Source organism: Saccopteryx bilineata, chromosome 2 (assembly GCF_036850765.1).
Source record: "Saccopteryx bilineata isolate mSacBil1 chromosome 2, mSacBil1_pri_phased_curated, whole genome shotgun sequence".
NCBI classification, from domain to species: domain Eukaryota; kingdom Metazoa; phylum Chordata; class Mammalia; order Chiroptera; family Emballonuridae; genus Saccopteryx; species Saccopteryx bilineata.
The window spans coordinates 296,965,069-296,982,074 of record NC_089491.1 but is presented as its reverse complement, the minus strand read 5'-3'; the positions used below and the strand labels follow the sequence as shown (position 1 = coordinate 296,982,074).

At 45.7% G+C, this 17,006-nt stretch overlaps 1 non-coding gene across 1 annotated transcript; it reads left to right on the top strand.

Moving 5' to 3' along the window:
- Positions 1-9,524: 9,524 nt before the first annotated feature.
- Positions 9,525-9,658, top strand: LOC136327442 (small nucleolar RNA SNORA68). Its single transcript, XR_010729656.1, has one exon. It is a non-coding gene; the product is annotated as a small nucleolar RNA SNORA68 (small nucleolar RNA).
- Positions 9,659-17,006: the final 7,348 nt, after the last annotated feature.

The following is a 17,006-nucleotide window of genomic DNA, read 5'->3' as shown; positions in this document are numbered from 1 at the left end:
ACCCATCTGCTTCTCCACCACTCCCCCTCTCACTTCTCTTTCTCTCTCTCTCTTTCTCTCTCTCTTCTCCTCTCCTCCTGCTGCCATAGCTCTACGGCCTCCACCTCAGGCATTAAAAAAATGGCTCTGGTTAAAACGGCGCTACGGCCCCAGATAGGCAGAGCATCACCCCCTTGAGGGCTTGTCTGGTGGATTTTGGTCCCAGGGCATGCAGGAATCTGTCTCTGCCTCCTCTTCTCTCACTAAAATAAAAAATAATAAAATAAAATAAAAAAATTAAAAGTTAAGAATGAGAGGAGGGAATTAGAGGAATACTCCATTCAGTCCCCAAGATGCCAGGTTACTGGTGTCTGCCAAGCACCTCTTTTTCCTCTTTGGGGGACAGAACTTCCTTCCTTGGAGGAATTGTTTCTTTCTTTCTCAGTATGGTTCTGGGCCACTGATCAAAGTACCCTGGCCTACACCTCTGGGGCCACAGGGGTGGGCATGTGACCCCGGCTTAACCATGATAACACCGTACTCACCTGGCCACAGCAATTGGTCTGGGATTCATCCAAGGATAAAAATAAAAAAATTAGGGATTTTTCTAAAGAAAGCTGGTGGGGGAAATGATCTGTCTTTTCCAGTCAAGCTGCTATAGAACTGTGATGTGACAAAGGCTGGGAGGATGAGGCGCCACCCGGAGAGGACAGAGGACGCCGTGAGAGATGGCAGGAAACATCAGACTGTCTTTTGATTCTTTGGGCTACTCCAATATTTTTCGCAAAAGCCTCTTTTTTACTTAAGCCAGTTTGTTTTAGGATTTCTGTCACTTGCAACGTAGAGTCTTGGTGAACAGAAACATTGTGATAAGCTTTCCTTTCTACCATGTCTTTAAAACTTCAAACTTGGAGGCTCTGTGTGTGAACTGAGTGTGTTCCCATCTTCCCTCCATCAGAGTGTTGTACTGTTCGATGGTCACCTTGGTTACACTGGGAACTATATCTCCCAGCACCCCCTTCCTTGTATGACTTTGGTTCGAGGTGGCCAAAACTGAGGTTGCATCAGATGTGGGAGGCAGTCTGAAGCAGCAGCCATCATGCTCTGAGGGCCACTGTTGGCTGGAACTGGTGAGGGGAGACACAGAGGTGGAGGCAGGCTCCTGTGTCCCCACTCTGCCCTGCTCTATACTGTTGGCTTTGTTGACCAACAGTGACTCCAAGCTCATTATCAGATATTTGCTACAAACTCACACAGGCAGTATCTACAGAGAGCCAACATCCTTCCCAAGATGCTCTAGGAGCCGCACACCAGCAGCCAGTCCTGCCTGGCTTTCTGCAAGCTCCACTTTGTTCACCTGCCCCAGGGTCAGTTAGAGACTGTTCTGTGATGTGATCCCTTCAACTCCTCCTTTCAGACTTTCAGATCTATACTCCTTCAGCTCCTCCCACAATTGTGTAAGATCCAATTCTTATAACAAATTCTTTATTCCATAATACTCCTAGTGGTATGCTTCCATACTCTGTACCCTGACTAATAACAAATGGTATTGGTAGACCCTGACAAAGAAGCTTCCTGCTTCCTTTCTGAACTTCATGCCCACACCCAGTCCTCCTATCTCTGGAGTTCTCTTCCTCTCTGGTCATTTCATCCCCTTCATGTTTTCAAACCCCTTCCATGTGTTCATGGGAAGATCTGAACCTGTTTCTGCCCACCTTAACTTTGTGCTATTGGCTGCCCGGACTCAAGCTAACTTCTCTCTGACCTCTGCCTGATTCACTTGCACACTATTTCCTGCTCTTCATTCCAATCACAAGGCTATGTCTGGCAGGCAGCCTGGAGATTTAACACAGACTGGCAAATGCTGGGACGTCCCGCCCAGAGCCTCCCACTCCTGATTTCCAAGTAGGAAATGTCATTAAATTAAAAAATAAATATCCCCAGCCCTGGCCGGTTGGCTCAGCGGTAGAGCGTCGGCCTAGCGTGCGGAGGACCCGGGTTCGATTCCCGGCCAGGGCACATAGGAGAAGCACCCATTTGCTTCTCCACCCCTCCGCCGCGCCTTCCTCTCTGTCTCTCTCTTCCCCTCCCGCAGCCAAGGCTCCATTGGAGCAAAGATGGCCCGGGCGCTGGGGATGGCTCTGTGGCCTCTGCCCCAGGCGCTAGAGTGGCTCTGGTCGCAACATGGCGACACCCAGGAGGGTCACAACATGGCGACGCCCAGGATGGGCAGAGCATCGCCCCCTGGTGGGCAGAGCGTCGCCCCCTGGTGGGCGTGCCGGGTGGATCCCGGTCGGGCGCATGCGGGAGTCTGTCTGACTGTCTCTCCCTGTTTCCAGCTTCAGAAAAATGCAAAAAAAATAAAAAAATAAAAAATAAATAAATAAATATCCTCAAAAAGAACTTACTGTGTGTTGCTTACTGTAGATGCCAAATAAGTATATTAAAAATGAATTAACAAAAACAAAAAACAAAAACAAATTAACATATGAAAAACTATTTGAGTTGGAAATTATCAAGGAATCCTTTTTAAATGAACATATACAGTATGTTGTTGGCCCAAGGAACGCAGAATGCATGGATTTGAAATTTGCACTGGGCTCAAGGTCTCCTCCAGCTCTGTGATAGTGGCTCAAAGGCCAGAGCTATTAATCCCAGCCAGTTATTGCTCAACGTGCGACCTTGGTTGAGTCAAGCTGGTCTCTTTAGGCTTTGGCTAGTCTATTTGGATCAACGAAGTAAACAGAGAAAGATTTTTAAAGTTGTGATATCTCAGACGTGAAAGCGACCTTAGGGGTTATCCCTAATTTGAGCTGCTGACCCTTGCTTATCTGCACATACCTCCTCTGGTTTTGACTGTTCCCTCAGCTGGGCCCTGTGGCCATGTATCACTGGCCCATAACAGAAGGCAGAGGCCGGGGATGGTGACTCAGGCTGTTGGGGCTCTCTCCAAGGGTTGATTTTCTTCACATAGAATTAGGCATCCTAAATTTTTAAAAGGACCCTGTTGCTCAGTAGATATGAACAGCAGAGCATAACCAGTTTGACCTGAGATGTGAACAGGAGTAATAAGCAGGTGAGGACTGGAAGAACTCAGAACATGCAAGAGGAAGAATCGTTTATTACAAAGAAAATAAAGCATGTAGCTCCTGGGGTTGAGTATCTAGTATGTGCCCTTTGTCTACCCTCCATCTTCCTCATGTCCCCAAACCCCAGGTCTGGGCCCCTTCTGGGACGCTATAGTGTGTACAGCGAGTTGTGCTGTGAGAAGCAGTTGGGAAAGGGTGTGGAGGGCAATCGTGGGCCTGCCTGCCGTGGACACAGCCTCGAGCAGACCCTCTCCAGGGCCCTGGCTGACGCTCTGAGCTTCAGGAGTAGTTCATTGGACACAGTGATTTGAGAGGCTTAGAGAAGAGCTGAAAATGAGCTGTGGTTAGAAATCTAAACAGAAGATGGTGAATGTGGAGGCCGATAGCTTGACTCTGAGGAAACATTTGTAGAGTCCTTTGGTGACTGTTTATGGGTAAGTATCCTCCTGTCTCAAGGATTTGTTAGTTCACTGCATCTGCCATCTAAAATCATCCATAAAGAGCTAGGTGATGGTCTTGGTGGGATGGGGAAGGTAAAGAATCAAGACCCGTGGTCCCAGAGGCTCAGAGCGTTCAGGGTGTGGGAAGCAGCCCGGAGCCCCCCTGTCAGTTGTCCCTCAGCCAGAGCCCTCACTCCTGCCTGCTCAGGGGCCTTGCCCTAGTAAACAGCTGAGGAATGTGGACAGACATGTGACTGTGGATGCAGCTGAAGATCTTGAACATTAAAACACCTTTCCTGCCAGAATAATCTCAGAAAGGAGACAGATGAAGTAGAGAAGGAAATGGATATGGGTGAACCTGTATTTGCCATACCAAATACTGTTTATAGTGTCAATGGCCTTGCACTTTGGGGGAAGGGGGAGCTTTCATCATGTTTCAAGATTTCAGTGATATGAAAATATATTCTTAAATTCTTTTTTTATGCCTGTAACATATCTGGGAAAATTAACAGCTGAAGTGAATTGTTTTTCTCCTACTGCAGGCCCATTAAAAAACTTAAAACAAACCTTTTAATTATTTTGTTTAATACGTGCACCCTTTAGAAAGAAGCACCTTATTAATATTTTGACAGCCCTCCCAGACTCTTACTTAGCCCTTAAACGTGAAAACACAGTTGAACCTTGAACAATATGAGATTGAACTGCACAGGTCCACTTACACATGGATTCCTTTTAGTCAGTATACAGTTAGTCCTCTGTATCCCCGGGTTTTGCATCCATGGATTCAATCAACTGTGGAAAGACCAATAGTATTTTTTCCAAAACAGTATTTTGATCCTCCACTGGGAATCCACAGGGGGTCCTTGAACCAATCCCCGGTGGATACTAAGAAACAATTGGAATTAAGTTTTTAGGGAGTTATATGTCAATTTTTGATTGTAGATTTTTTATATACATGAAATTGTACTTTATATATGTACTATTTTATGGCTTGCTTTTAAAATAAATTTGTCGATCAATTATATCACACATACAAAAAAGTGCATTTATCATAAGTGTTCAGCTTAATGAATTTTCTCAGAATGGACACCCCTCGATGCACACAGAACACTGAACATGGTTAGCACTCTGGAAGCCGTCCTTGACCCCACCCAGTTACTATGTCCCTCCAAAGGGAACCAAGATGCTGACTTCAAACTTCATAAACTTTATAAAGGCAATCAGAGTGACTCACTTTAAACACTCAGCTTTATGTTCATGCACGTTGCTGCACGTAGCTGTACCACTTGCTAGTGCTGTATAGTGTTCTACTATATGACTGTATTTATAAATCTATTTGTTTATTAATGGGTATTTGGGTTCCTTTCCATGTTTGCTATCACAAACAGGGACATTATAAACATTCTCACTGTGTCTTCTTATGCCAAAATGCAAAGATTTCTTTCGGAGAAATTAGGGATTTTCAAGGTCATAGAATACAATTATTGTTCATTTTATTAGGTCATTTCAAATGTGAATCACCACTTATCACTAAAAATAAAAATCTTTGCTAATCTAGTAGGTAAAAATTTAAATCTCATTGTTTAAATTTGCATTTCATTTTTTTTTTGTATTTTTCTGAAGTTGGAAATGGGGAGGCAGTCAGACAGACTCCCGCATGTGCCCGACATGATCCTTATCCGCATGGATCCGCATAAGGATCCACCTGGCATGCCCACCAGGGGGCAATGCTCTGCCCATCTGGGGCGCTGCTCTGTTGCAACCAGGGCCATTCTAGCGCCTGAGGCAGAGGCCAGGGAGCCATCCTTAGTGTGCGGGCCAACTTTGCTCCAATGGAGCCTTGGCTGCGGGAGGGGAAGAGACAGAGAGGAAGGAGAAGGGGAGGGGTGGAGGAACAGATGGGTGCTTCTCCTGTGTGCCCTGGCTGGGAATCGAACCTGGGACTCCTGCACGCCAGGCCGATGCTCTACCACTGAGCCAACTGGCCAGGGCTGCATTTCTTTCCTTACATTTATTTCACTATTATATTTTTCATTTTTTAATTAATTTTTAGAGCGAGAAAAAGAGGGTGAGGGAGAGAGATAGAGATAGAGAGAGGAACATTGATCTGTTCCTGTATGTGCCCTGACTAGGGATCGAACCGGCAACCTCTGCACTTTGAGATGATGCTCTAACCAACTAGGCCATCTGGCCAGGGCCTCATTATTACATTTTTAAAAAGCTGTTCATTGGCCATTTGTAGTTTTTCTTTTATGGATTCTCTGTATCCTCAACCTATTTTTCTATTGGATTGCTGATATTTTTCTTAAGGACTTTTTAAATACCTTTATACATTAAGGATGCTACCTGTTACAAATATATTCCCTCAATTTTTAAACTGAGATATAATTGATATAGAATAATATATTAGTTTCAGGTATACAACACAATTTGATATTTGTATATATTGCAAAATTATCACCACTATGTCTAGTTGACATCCATCACTATACACATAATTACAAACTTTTTTTTCTTGTGATTAGAACTTTTAAGATCTACTCTAAAAAATGATCTACTCTCTTTGCAACAATCAAATATATGATACAGCATTATTAAATATAGTCATCATGCTTTCTGTGTATTACATCCCTAGGACTTACTTCTTTTACAGCTTGAAATCTAGCCTTTTGACCCTCTTCACCAATTTTACCTTCTTCTAGCAGCCACCAATCTATTCTCTGTCTATTATTTTATATTCTGCATATAAGTGAGATCATACAGTATTTGTCTGCTACTGACTTATTTCTCTTAACATAATGCTTAGCATAATGTTCTTTTTATCATATAGTTTGGTTTGTGGTGTTTTTTGTCATTTGGGAGGTTTACATTTTTATGAGATCCCAGATCCCATTCTTTTCTTTGCAGAGTCTGCCCTTTCTGCTGTCAGAGTCATGCTCTGATATACTTTTCCACTCTAGGATGACCTGTTTGTTAAGGTGACTTTATTTTTCACAGACACATTGCTTCTGGTGGTTTTCCAAAATTGCTGACCAGACATAGAAACAGCTGGGTCAAAGAGTGACCCAGATGAGATTTCTGCTATGCAGATTTTAGAAGCAAAAGTGGTGATGAAGTTTCTATTACCTGGAGGCCTTTCCTCATCATACAGAGAATAAAAAAGTGAATTGAGCTGTGCTAAGGCTATTTCTTTGCTTCTTATGCAAGGAGGTAGAAGTAATGGTGTCTTCTCCCCAGAACCCAGCAAATAGGCGGGGACATTGGAGCAGGGAACTTTCTCCAAAGTGAGACTACCCAAGGGACAAAACTGGCCTGCCAACCAGGAAGGAACGAACTCTCCAGCAACCACCTGGCATGGGCTCCCCTCCCACAGGGGCGGTTGATTGCTTAGGCTTTTACAATTCTCGAGCCCTGTTCCAAGGAGCTTTTGTGGTTTAAATCAATGTGCTTCTGGGAATAAGTGCCCTTATTATTCCTAGTTCACATTGTTTGCTGTGCTCTTATGCCACTGTGACATAATGCCCTTTGTGTAGCTCTACAATAACAGTCCTTTCAGGAATCTCTAAGAGCTTTCTAATTAGGACCCACAACCACATGACAGTGTCGAAACTGAAGGCTAGGGACAGAGACGACAAAGCTTCACCTTGGTCACAAAGAAGCCAAGCCCAGGTCTGATTCCTCCTGGAAGGTTGCAGGGTCTGGGCTACCCCACTGTCTAGGAGTGGATCTCTACAGCGGTGGCTATAATATTGCTAGGCTGCCCAGGGCATAGCAGGGAGTGCTGGGCTCCTTGCAGGACTGCTTAAGAGTTGAGGACTGAGAACTAGGGATTCCCAGCACTGGCTGAGCAATAGCTCTTGAATTTATTATCAGTGCTCAGTGACTAAAGCTTCTAGGACGAGAAACTGTACTAAGTAAACCTAGTTCACTTAAAATGGAATTCTGCATTAAGTAATTCTACTTGACCGACTGCCTACTATGTGCAAAGATGAGCTCCTAATCCGCCCTGTGGATGTTCACAATCCTAGGTGGAAGAGGAGCAGATAATGGAAGCAAGGAGTTACAAGAAGCTGAGTGCTTTAATACAGAGCGGACCAGAAGGTGAGGGCAGCACCCAGCTCTGTCAGGCTTTCAGAAAAACTTGGAGAGGAGGACTTTCAACTTAGGCAAATATTCAGAGATGGGCTGAACCTGCCACGCAGAGCTATGGGGAGGAGAGCATGGCGTCATACCCAAGGCCAAGTGCATACAGAGGCCTGGAGGTGTGGAAGGAAATTAGAACATGTTCAAAGTGGCCATGGTTACCCCATTGTTCTTTCTGTTCTATTTTTATAGGCAAAATTCTGTCCCTTTTTATTCTCAATATCTTATTTTGGACATTGAGAAGCTTGAGCTTGTTTTGTGTGTGTGTGTGTGTGTGTGTGTGTGTTTTGTTTTTTGTTTTTGTCTTTGCATTATTGCTTTAACCCTCCACTTCTCGGGGCATTGTGGATGAGGGAAGGATCATGCATTGGGGAGCGCCCAAAAGAAAAGCACAGACAAGAATAACTCCCTGCATTGTAAGAACACAAAGGCCACCCAAGGAGCCTTTGGCCATTTTTTTTTTTTTACCATACATACTGCAAATATCATGGTTTTGGGTGACTTTCAAGGTTGCCTGTCCATGAGTCCAGTCACTCAGAGGGAGGCCCTGTGGTCTAGAGCTTGTGGAAAAGCCATAGCTGAAAGCAGGTGGGGGTGGGGAGGCGAGAGGAACCGTGGGCTGGTCAGCACTCCAACAGCTGACCCACACAGGACTGGGAGCTCTGGACTTGAGCTGTGAGAGACTTTCAGCTGGCCCTGGAGTTGGGCTGGATTTGGAGCGGCCACCTCTGGCTTTCTCTCCTTGCCTTTCTTTTCCTGGATATCTTTCTTACCCACGCCACCTCCCACGGGACAGGGACTTCGGCAGCACTTTAGAACCCTCCTCAGCCAATGAGAACACTAACGCGGTGCACTTCCCAGTCTCACCTCAGGGCGATGTTGGTACCTCTGCTGTCCTTGGCACATAGGGGAGCACTGATCACCTAATATGTGACAGCCACTGACCAAAGCTTCCTGAGGGCAGGGACTCCGCCTGCTGCAGGGCCTTACCTATAACAGGTACAATCAGTCCATGATAAAGAAAGGCACAGGAGAAAGGGAAGGCGGGAAGAGGGATGGACAGGGAAAAGCCCGGCTGGAAAGTGAAACCCAATCCCTCAAAGCAACAGCATACTCTAAATCCTGCCCAGGGGAGCGTACTGCTGGAGAGGGAAGAGGATCCTAAGGAAGGAGACAGATGAATGGTCTTTTTATTTTCACTTTATTGAGCTCTGGGCACTGGTCCACGCCCTTCCGCCGCAGACCTCAGACCAGAGCCCGAGTGGCACTCTGGATCGACACGGGATCTCCGCAGTACTATGGGCTGTGCTCCTCTCTTTCCACTGCGTGGAGCTCGGAACTCGCAGAAAGCTCGCTTGACACCTCTGGTCTCTGAGATGAACATCAGGTCAGCAGGCAGGTCCATCAGGACTGCCCCCTGCAGGGATGGGAAGCAGGGCTGGAGGCCAAAGGAGAGTCAGAGGCTGGGGCAGGGTAGGGCCGCGGAGGGAGCTGCCTGTTTGCCTCAGGAGGACACGGTAACTTTAGCTACCACGTGTCCACCTTGATGCTGGCCGGGAGGGCCGGGCAGCCTGACTGCTTCACGTAAGACCGAGTATGATACAGGCCGTGGAGGAATCCCACTATGTTGTTGCTGGCTGGAGAATCAGATGCGGAGGGACGGGCAGGTTTTCCAGTGAAGGGGAGGAGTATTCAGGTGGAGGGAAAACACGAACAAAGCCATGACGGTGAGAACGTGCAGACTGGGCTCACGGGGTGCCCAGGAAGCTAGCTTCACCTGACTGGGACATGCACGGGAGGGGGGCAGGAGGTGGGGCTCGGCGCTAGGCCGCAGCTGCATTGTGGAGGCTCTGAGATGAAGTGAGAGATGAACCAAGAATCCAAACCCAGGATACTTCTGCTGTGTGTCGTAGCAGAAGTATTAAGAGGTGCTGACAGCAAGCGGATCGCGTTGCCTCTGGGGGCTGGGGCTGTGCCCCTCAAACTGATCTGGGAGGTTCTACACTCCTGGGGAAAAAAGAGGGAGAGAAGGAAAAAAAAAAAAGATAAAAAGCTGGGGAGAAAAAAAAAAGACGAGATGGGCGAACTGGGAAGCAGTGGGAAGGATTGCTCAGAGGAGACAGAGACCAGCAGCAGGGAAAGCGGGAAGCGGACGGCGAGTCCAGGAAGAAACGATGAGGTTGTAAAGTAGGATGATGGCATTGGGAGCAGAAGGGGAGAAACACCATGACAAACAGCCCCTCTCCTCCAAAGTGGGACAGCTCCTCTCCCTGCCTAGACACGCATCTCACAGAAACACACACAGACACACACGTAGGAGGTGAGAGAAAACATAACCTCTTCCCTCTCCTTCTTTTCTCAGCTGTCAAACCTGGGGCGGGTGGGGTGGGGGCCTTCCTCCCAGGGACAGCCCTCCCATCTCTTCTACCCTTCCCGTCCCTGTATCCCATTCTAGGCAATGGCCAGAGGCATCTGCTCTAAGGACAGAAAGAGTCACGAGGGGGTTATTTATATCTGCAGCTGCACTGCCTGAGCCTCTGTCTGGAGAGCATGTGCTGGGTGGGGAGTAGGGAGACACCCTAGGCCCAGGCAAAGCCCTCAGCTGGGGACTCTGCACTGCATGACGTCCTGCTGATGGAATGGGGTCAAGAGCTCAGAGTCCACCCTTCTGCCTCCAGAGAAGCTGTTGGCAAAGGCATCTCTGTGGTTGGGCAGAATAGCTCACACAGTCCAAATGCTACCTTCCTTGAGTATTTAATTATTTTCACAGTTCACAAAGTTCTTCCTTATGCCCAACCTAAATTTCTTATTGCAATTTCATCATCGTGTTCTGTTTAGGGGAGATAGCAAACTCTCCAAAACCTTTCAGTAGGGAAGTAGTTCTGACCGGTCAGGTAGAAAGTGTCCATTAAATCATGGGGCTTGTATCCAATAGATTTGATGGCAAGAACTAACCTTGGATATAAGCCCATTTATTCTACAGTTGCTAAATAACTCAGAAAGAATGACAGAAGCCTGGATTGGCTCATTGAGCTGGTGACACTTTTTTTATCCCCTCCTCCCAGGGCTCAAGGCTGTGTTGCCAGGGAAGCTGGATGGATATTAACATCCTCCTCCCAAAAGAAAGAATAAATTCCTCCTGAGTCTAAGAAATTTTAGTCCCTTTAGGTCCTCCAGTGACCTGGAGCATTACTTTTCTTTAAGGCAGAGATGACCTGTGACATAACTGTTTCATGAGGCTAAGGCTTCTTTCCGTTTCTCTCCTGGCCTGTGGACCACATTGGCCACGCCACCAGAGGCAGAAGGCAACCAACATTTGGTGGGCCCCTGCCAAGTAGCAAGCTTTGTGCATGACTGTTACATTTAATCTCCACAGCAGGGCAGTTATTGACCCCATTTCACAGATAAAGAAACCAAGGCGCCTGACCAGGTGGTGGCGCAGTGGATAGAGCGTTGGACTGGGATGCGGAGGACCCAGGTTCGAGACCCCGAGGTCACCAGCTTGAGCACGGGCTCATCTGGTTTGAGCAAAGCTCACCAGCTTGGACCCAAGGTCGCTGGCTCGAGCAAGGGGTTACTCGGTCTGCTGAAGGCCCGTGGTCAAGGCACATATGGGAAAGCAATCAATGAACAACTAAGGTGTCGAAACAAAAAACTAATGATTGATGCTTCTCATTTCTTTCCGTTTCTGTCTGTCTGTTTGTCCCTATCTATCCCTCTCTCTGACTCTCTCTCTGTCTCTGTAAAAACAAAAACAAAAACCAAAGCTCGCAAAAATGCTATGAGAAGAAACCAAGACCCAGTAGCCAGGGGTCTGATGTGGAGCCTAGAATTGTGGAGAGCTGCTCATTCCCATAACAGGCTGTGGTCACTTCAGCCACCATTGGTCCATGTTTAAGCCAACCCCCAGGGTCAGGCAGTGGGTCATACACAAGGATGGATTTGATATGGGTCTCAAAGGGACCAGTACTGAGTATCAAGTCTGGTTGGAGGAATGAGAGAGCATGTGTGTTTTTGCCGGGTCTGGAGGGACAGAAGGATTTTTCAGTGTGATGCAGTGGGGTCAGGGAAACTGCATTCTGATTAGCATGCTTCTCTGAGACCAGGGTTTTGGGAAACTTGCCATCCCCCTCAAACACACAGAACTGCAGCAGGTTAAGATCACCGTGAGGGGTTTAGGTTGGATATAAGAATAAACTTAGTGAACTGTGAAGATGGTTAGATCCCAAAGGGTGAGATGCTCAGGCTGGGAGCTTTTCCGAAGGGTCACACAGGAAACGGCAGTGGCTCTGACCTGGATAGACCTGTGCCAGCTCATCCCTTTCCCCTTCCACAGGAGGAAACGACCACCTGCTGAGCAAGCTCAGGCCCACTCAGCATAATCAAAGCCCCTCCCCCCACTGTAGTTTGTGCACAGAGTGGCAGAGCCCAGAGCCCAAGGAGCTTGTCCATCACTGTATTCCCAGTTCCTGTTACCCTGTCCATGTTCAACAAATATTTGTTGAATAAATAAAGGGTCACCTGTTTTCAAAATTGCTTGTGTCCTTGTTGGCCGGGCTTTGGCATAGGTCTGGGGAATCTGCTTGAGTTCACAGACTCCTGCTCAGACAAATGTTGCTGACTGAGCTGGAGTGCCTGTGATCTCAGCTGTCACCTTCAGTGCTCAGCATGAAGGGGAAACACTTCCCATCAGCTACTCCTGGTCAGCGACGTGGGCGAGGGGGCAGGGGCAGGAGTGCTTAGGACAGACTCGCAGGCCCTCTCCCCTGTGCCAAGGGCCCTCAAGGAGGTCCCAGATCCACCCACTCTGAGACAGTGTAGCCCCGGCTAATAGGCTCTTGAACTTCCCAGGAAATCCTGTAACACTAGCAGAATAGATCTGATGTCGCTTAAGTGATTCTATGATTATAGTCATTTCTCCCTAATGCCCTGATAACTTGAAATTTGACATTGAGGGGTTCATGTCATCAAACAGCCTGACCAAAAGTAGCAGTAGCTTCTGCAACATGAGACAAGACAGACTTCTATTTGAGTGTAAGCTCCTATCTCCTTAAGGCTAAATATTGATTTTATACTTTAGGGGTGTACCTTTTTTTCCAAATGCTCTTCTGTTCCTCTCTGGCTTCCAAGTGGTAGGTACCCAACTGTCTCTGATTATAAGAGAGGCTCTCTGAGGAGGAAGGCACACTTGCATTCCAAGTACTGCAAAAGGAGAAAATGCCGAATGACGGGCAGTTTTCAAATTACGTAAGGGCCTGTCCTGACTGTGCCAGACAAGGAGAGACCCTAGCAGAATTCCAGAAATGGCATCCTTTGTGCTCTGTCAACAGCTTTCACAAAGCTCTCTTCATGCTCTCTGAAGTGTAGGTTTTCATCTGCGTCTCCTGTGACGTGGGGAGAACTTCAGAGCCCACCCCTGACCACACGCTGTCTGTCTCTGCTGGTGGATGGGGGTGGGGAAGGAAAATGCAGGTGTTAACAGTTCCCCATCACTTTGCTCATCTCCTCAAGGTGAGATGACACAGACACAAAAGCATCATTAGCTCCACTCTTCCCACGGCGGGATGGAGATCATGAGGCAACACAGCCTGCTTTCACCTTCCATGGTGTCGGTTAACAGGAGAACCGCGCATTAACATCTTCTCATAATTCCTCGGTCTAATTCAGCCCTAGTTTATTTGTCCGAGTCCTCTATTTTCAATATTTTTGAGTCACAGTCATAAATAAGCTTCATCAAAATCCACAAATAAAATTTCCTGACAAAACCAGAAGGTGAACTACAGAGTATTTCTTCTCTGCATACAATCTGTTTTTCTTGAACTCATCTTGACATGTGAGGATACTGGGTGGAGATTCACTTTTCCTGATTGTTCTAAATTCATTTGATATTATCTTATCTTCATAATTTTACTAAGAAAATTACATGGAAACAACGAGAATATGTCTTAGTCTCAGTTTGCCCGTTAGGTATCACTAAACAAAAGCTACACCTGCAGACGTGACCTGTCAGGAAGACCATCCCCAAACTCATCTCACCACGTTTCCATCTTCAGCCAGACCTAAATAATAAGTGAAGAGGACACCTGCACAACAAATTTGCGCCGGAGACAACTGCTCTGGGAGACGTTAACAAGTGAGCAGAAGGACAGGGAAAGGGTACCGACCGGAAAGTATTTTGTAACTCTAGTATTGTATATAGGTTTGAAAAAAGTTACATTTAGCATTCTTCATTAGAATGTGGAAACCAATGACTCCAGGTGTTGGCATGTTATTTTAGAAAAAAAAATTACTCTATGAAACCCCAATTACAATGAAAAATTAAATTGTTCTCTGGAGTACTTTACGGTAGGATAATGGACTAGCTTCAGGTAAGCTAATAAAACACACAGCCCATGATGTTAAAAGGTCTTTGTGTTCTTGGGCAAGAAATGGAAAGAAAGACCATGACCTGCCGGAGTGCTAGTGGCAGGAAATCTAAGCCAGTTCAGCCGACTTTCTGACTTCTCAGTACAGTCCCATCACGCTTTCAATGTTAGTGGCCGATCAAGGCTAAGTCCAAATGCACATTATAGAAAGAAGGCTTGGTGTTTGGTTGGGCGACACCGTGTGGTGTCACCAGAAACACACAGAACCCGAACACCTTATCTACACACTCTTCCATGTGAAACCACCGGTGTGTCAACAAATTCCAATGTGGATCCCTTACACAGAAACAGACGTCAGAGCTTCCTAAGTCCTAAGGGAATATAGTGGATCTCATTTCTTCACTTCTCATTCTCGCACTGTCCAACTCTACCGGAAGTAGCCACATGAGACTATATGAATTTAACTGAATTCAAAGTACATAAAGGATTCAGTCACACTAGTGGCTGTACTAGACAGCACACACTTAGAACATTTCTATTCTCACAGAAAGTTCTACTGGACAGTGCTGCATGGACTCTACGTACCAGGTGGCAGGGTCATCTCGACCTCAATACTGTTGGCAGATACTGGCACAGGAAGACCAAGTGACCTATCAAAGATCCATGGCAAGTGATCTGATAAATAGAACTTAAATTGACATTCTCTGGGACCCTAATCTGAAGATCTTGTTTGGCTGATTTGCTCTTCTTTGAATCATGTCTCAATGTAAAAAGTGACTCATACCCTCCAACTGTATATAGTAGTACTTTAATTTCTTAATAGTTAATATACTATTGCTATCATCTTTGAAGGCAATCAGCTTTAGAAGTATTTTCATAATTTTCTTTGCATGTTTGTCTTTAAATATTTTAAGTAGGATTTATAGCACTGTAGACAGAAGTTCTATTTTGTTTAGGTCAACATTATTTGTTATTCCTCAATGTACCCAAATTGAATATAAGGGAAGACAGCTTAAATGTGTTTAGTTGCAGAAAAAGGTAAGTTTTATTTTGAATAAATAAAATGCTAAGATTAAGAACTGATCTAACACTGTGAAAGGTAGTAGTGAGGATAATGAGAGCAAACACATATATATGGGCTAGATATGTTCTAAGTGCTTTACATATATTAATTCTATATTCATTCACTTAATTCTTACACCTACCTCATGAAGCACTAATATGCTTCCTAATTTTAGAAATAAGGAAACTGAAGCATAGAGAGAATAAGTACCTTGTCCAAAGTCACAAAGTTAGCTAGTTAGGGTTTGAACTGTGACAATGTGGCTCCAGGGATCGTATTGTTGACCACCAGGCTATACTGCAAAGTCACCAATACTGAGAAAAATAAATCCTGTCCTCCAAAACTCAATCAGCCAGTGCCTTTTATTATCCATATTTCTAACTTTTCTAACCTCATGGAACAAACATACTTCATCATTAGTACATGTATGTATTTTTCTTCTCTGCATAATTCCTTGGTTATTTCTTTTTCATCCATTTGTATAGTGTTAAAATTATAAAGTTTCCCTGCACCACAAATTAAAAGTGCAATTGATATCGTACCAAACACAATTATCAGACAGATGCTGGATCTAATAGACATATAGAAATAAAATAGGCCCAGGCCGGTTGGCTCAGTGGTAGAGCATCAATCAGCCCAGTGTGTGGAAGTCCTGGGTTCAATCCCTAGTCAGGGCACACGGGAGAAGTGACCATCTACTTTCTCTATCCCCCCTCCTTGATCTCTCTCTTCTCCTCCCAAAGCCATGGCTTGATTGGAGCAACTTGACCCCAGGTGCTGAGGATGGTTCCGTGGCATCACCTCAGGTGCTAAAATAGCTTGGTGGCTGAGCAACAGAGCAGCAGCCCCAGATGGGCAGAGCATTGCCCTTATGGGGGCCTGCTGGGTAGATCCTGGTTGGGGCTCATGAGGGAGTCTGTCTCTGCCTCCCTGCCTCTCACTTAATAAAAAACTAAATAAATTTTTTTCTGTATTTTTCCAAAGTGAGAAGCAGGGAGGCAGGCAGACAGACTCCTGCATGTGCCCGACTGGGATCCACCCAGCAAGCCCACTAGGGGGCAATGCTCTGCCCATCTGGGCAGCTGCTCCGTTGCGACCGGAGCCATTCTAGCACCTGAGGCGGAGGACATGGAGCCATCCTCAGCACCTGGGCCAACTTTTTGCTCCACTATTGTCTTGGCTGTGGGAGGGGAAGAGAGAGACAGAGAGAAAGGAGAGGGGGAAGGGGGAAGAAGCAGATGGGTGCTTCCCTTGTGTGCCCTGATCAGGAATCAAACGCAGGACTTCCACATGCCAGGCCAATGCTCTACCACTGAGCCAACTGGCCAGGGCCTACATAAATTAAAAAAAAAAAAAGAAATAAAAGAAAAATGTCTCTTTTGCTTTACAGTTATTTTCATACACTGAACTATTTGGATGTTTTTATTTTCATAATTCCTTTCCAAGTTTGTACCAGGGGTCTTGCAGTACACCAAGTCAAAGAGTTTATAAGTAGAGCTATCAAAAACTTATCTTCTCAAGATTTACTTCTTTTCTAGAGAATTCTGCCTTGAAACAGTACCATAAATCTGAAATCAACTTGTAAAATTTTCTTCTGAAAATAGCTATTGAATGAAAAAGAAGGGGAGGGTTCCCCAATTTTAGAACTTTTCTTTTTTTGCCTTTAGTCTTCCAGTCACCTGATAACAAAACTCTCGACTAGAGTCAAGTGACCCAGTCTAATTCAGTCATTTTACAAAGAAATCAAAGTCTACAAAGATGAAGGAATTTGCCCCAGGTCCCAGAGCTTACTCATCAGGGCCCAAAGCAGAACTTCTTTCTCTCCTTTCTGAATCAGCTTTACTGGTATCAGGGCAAGGCACCCTACACACCACTCAGCAATTCTTCCTAAAGTTATGCTCCCAGACACTGTCACGACTCTGCACAT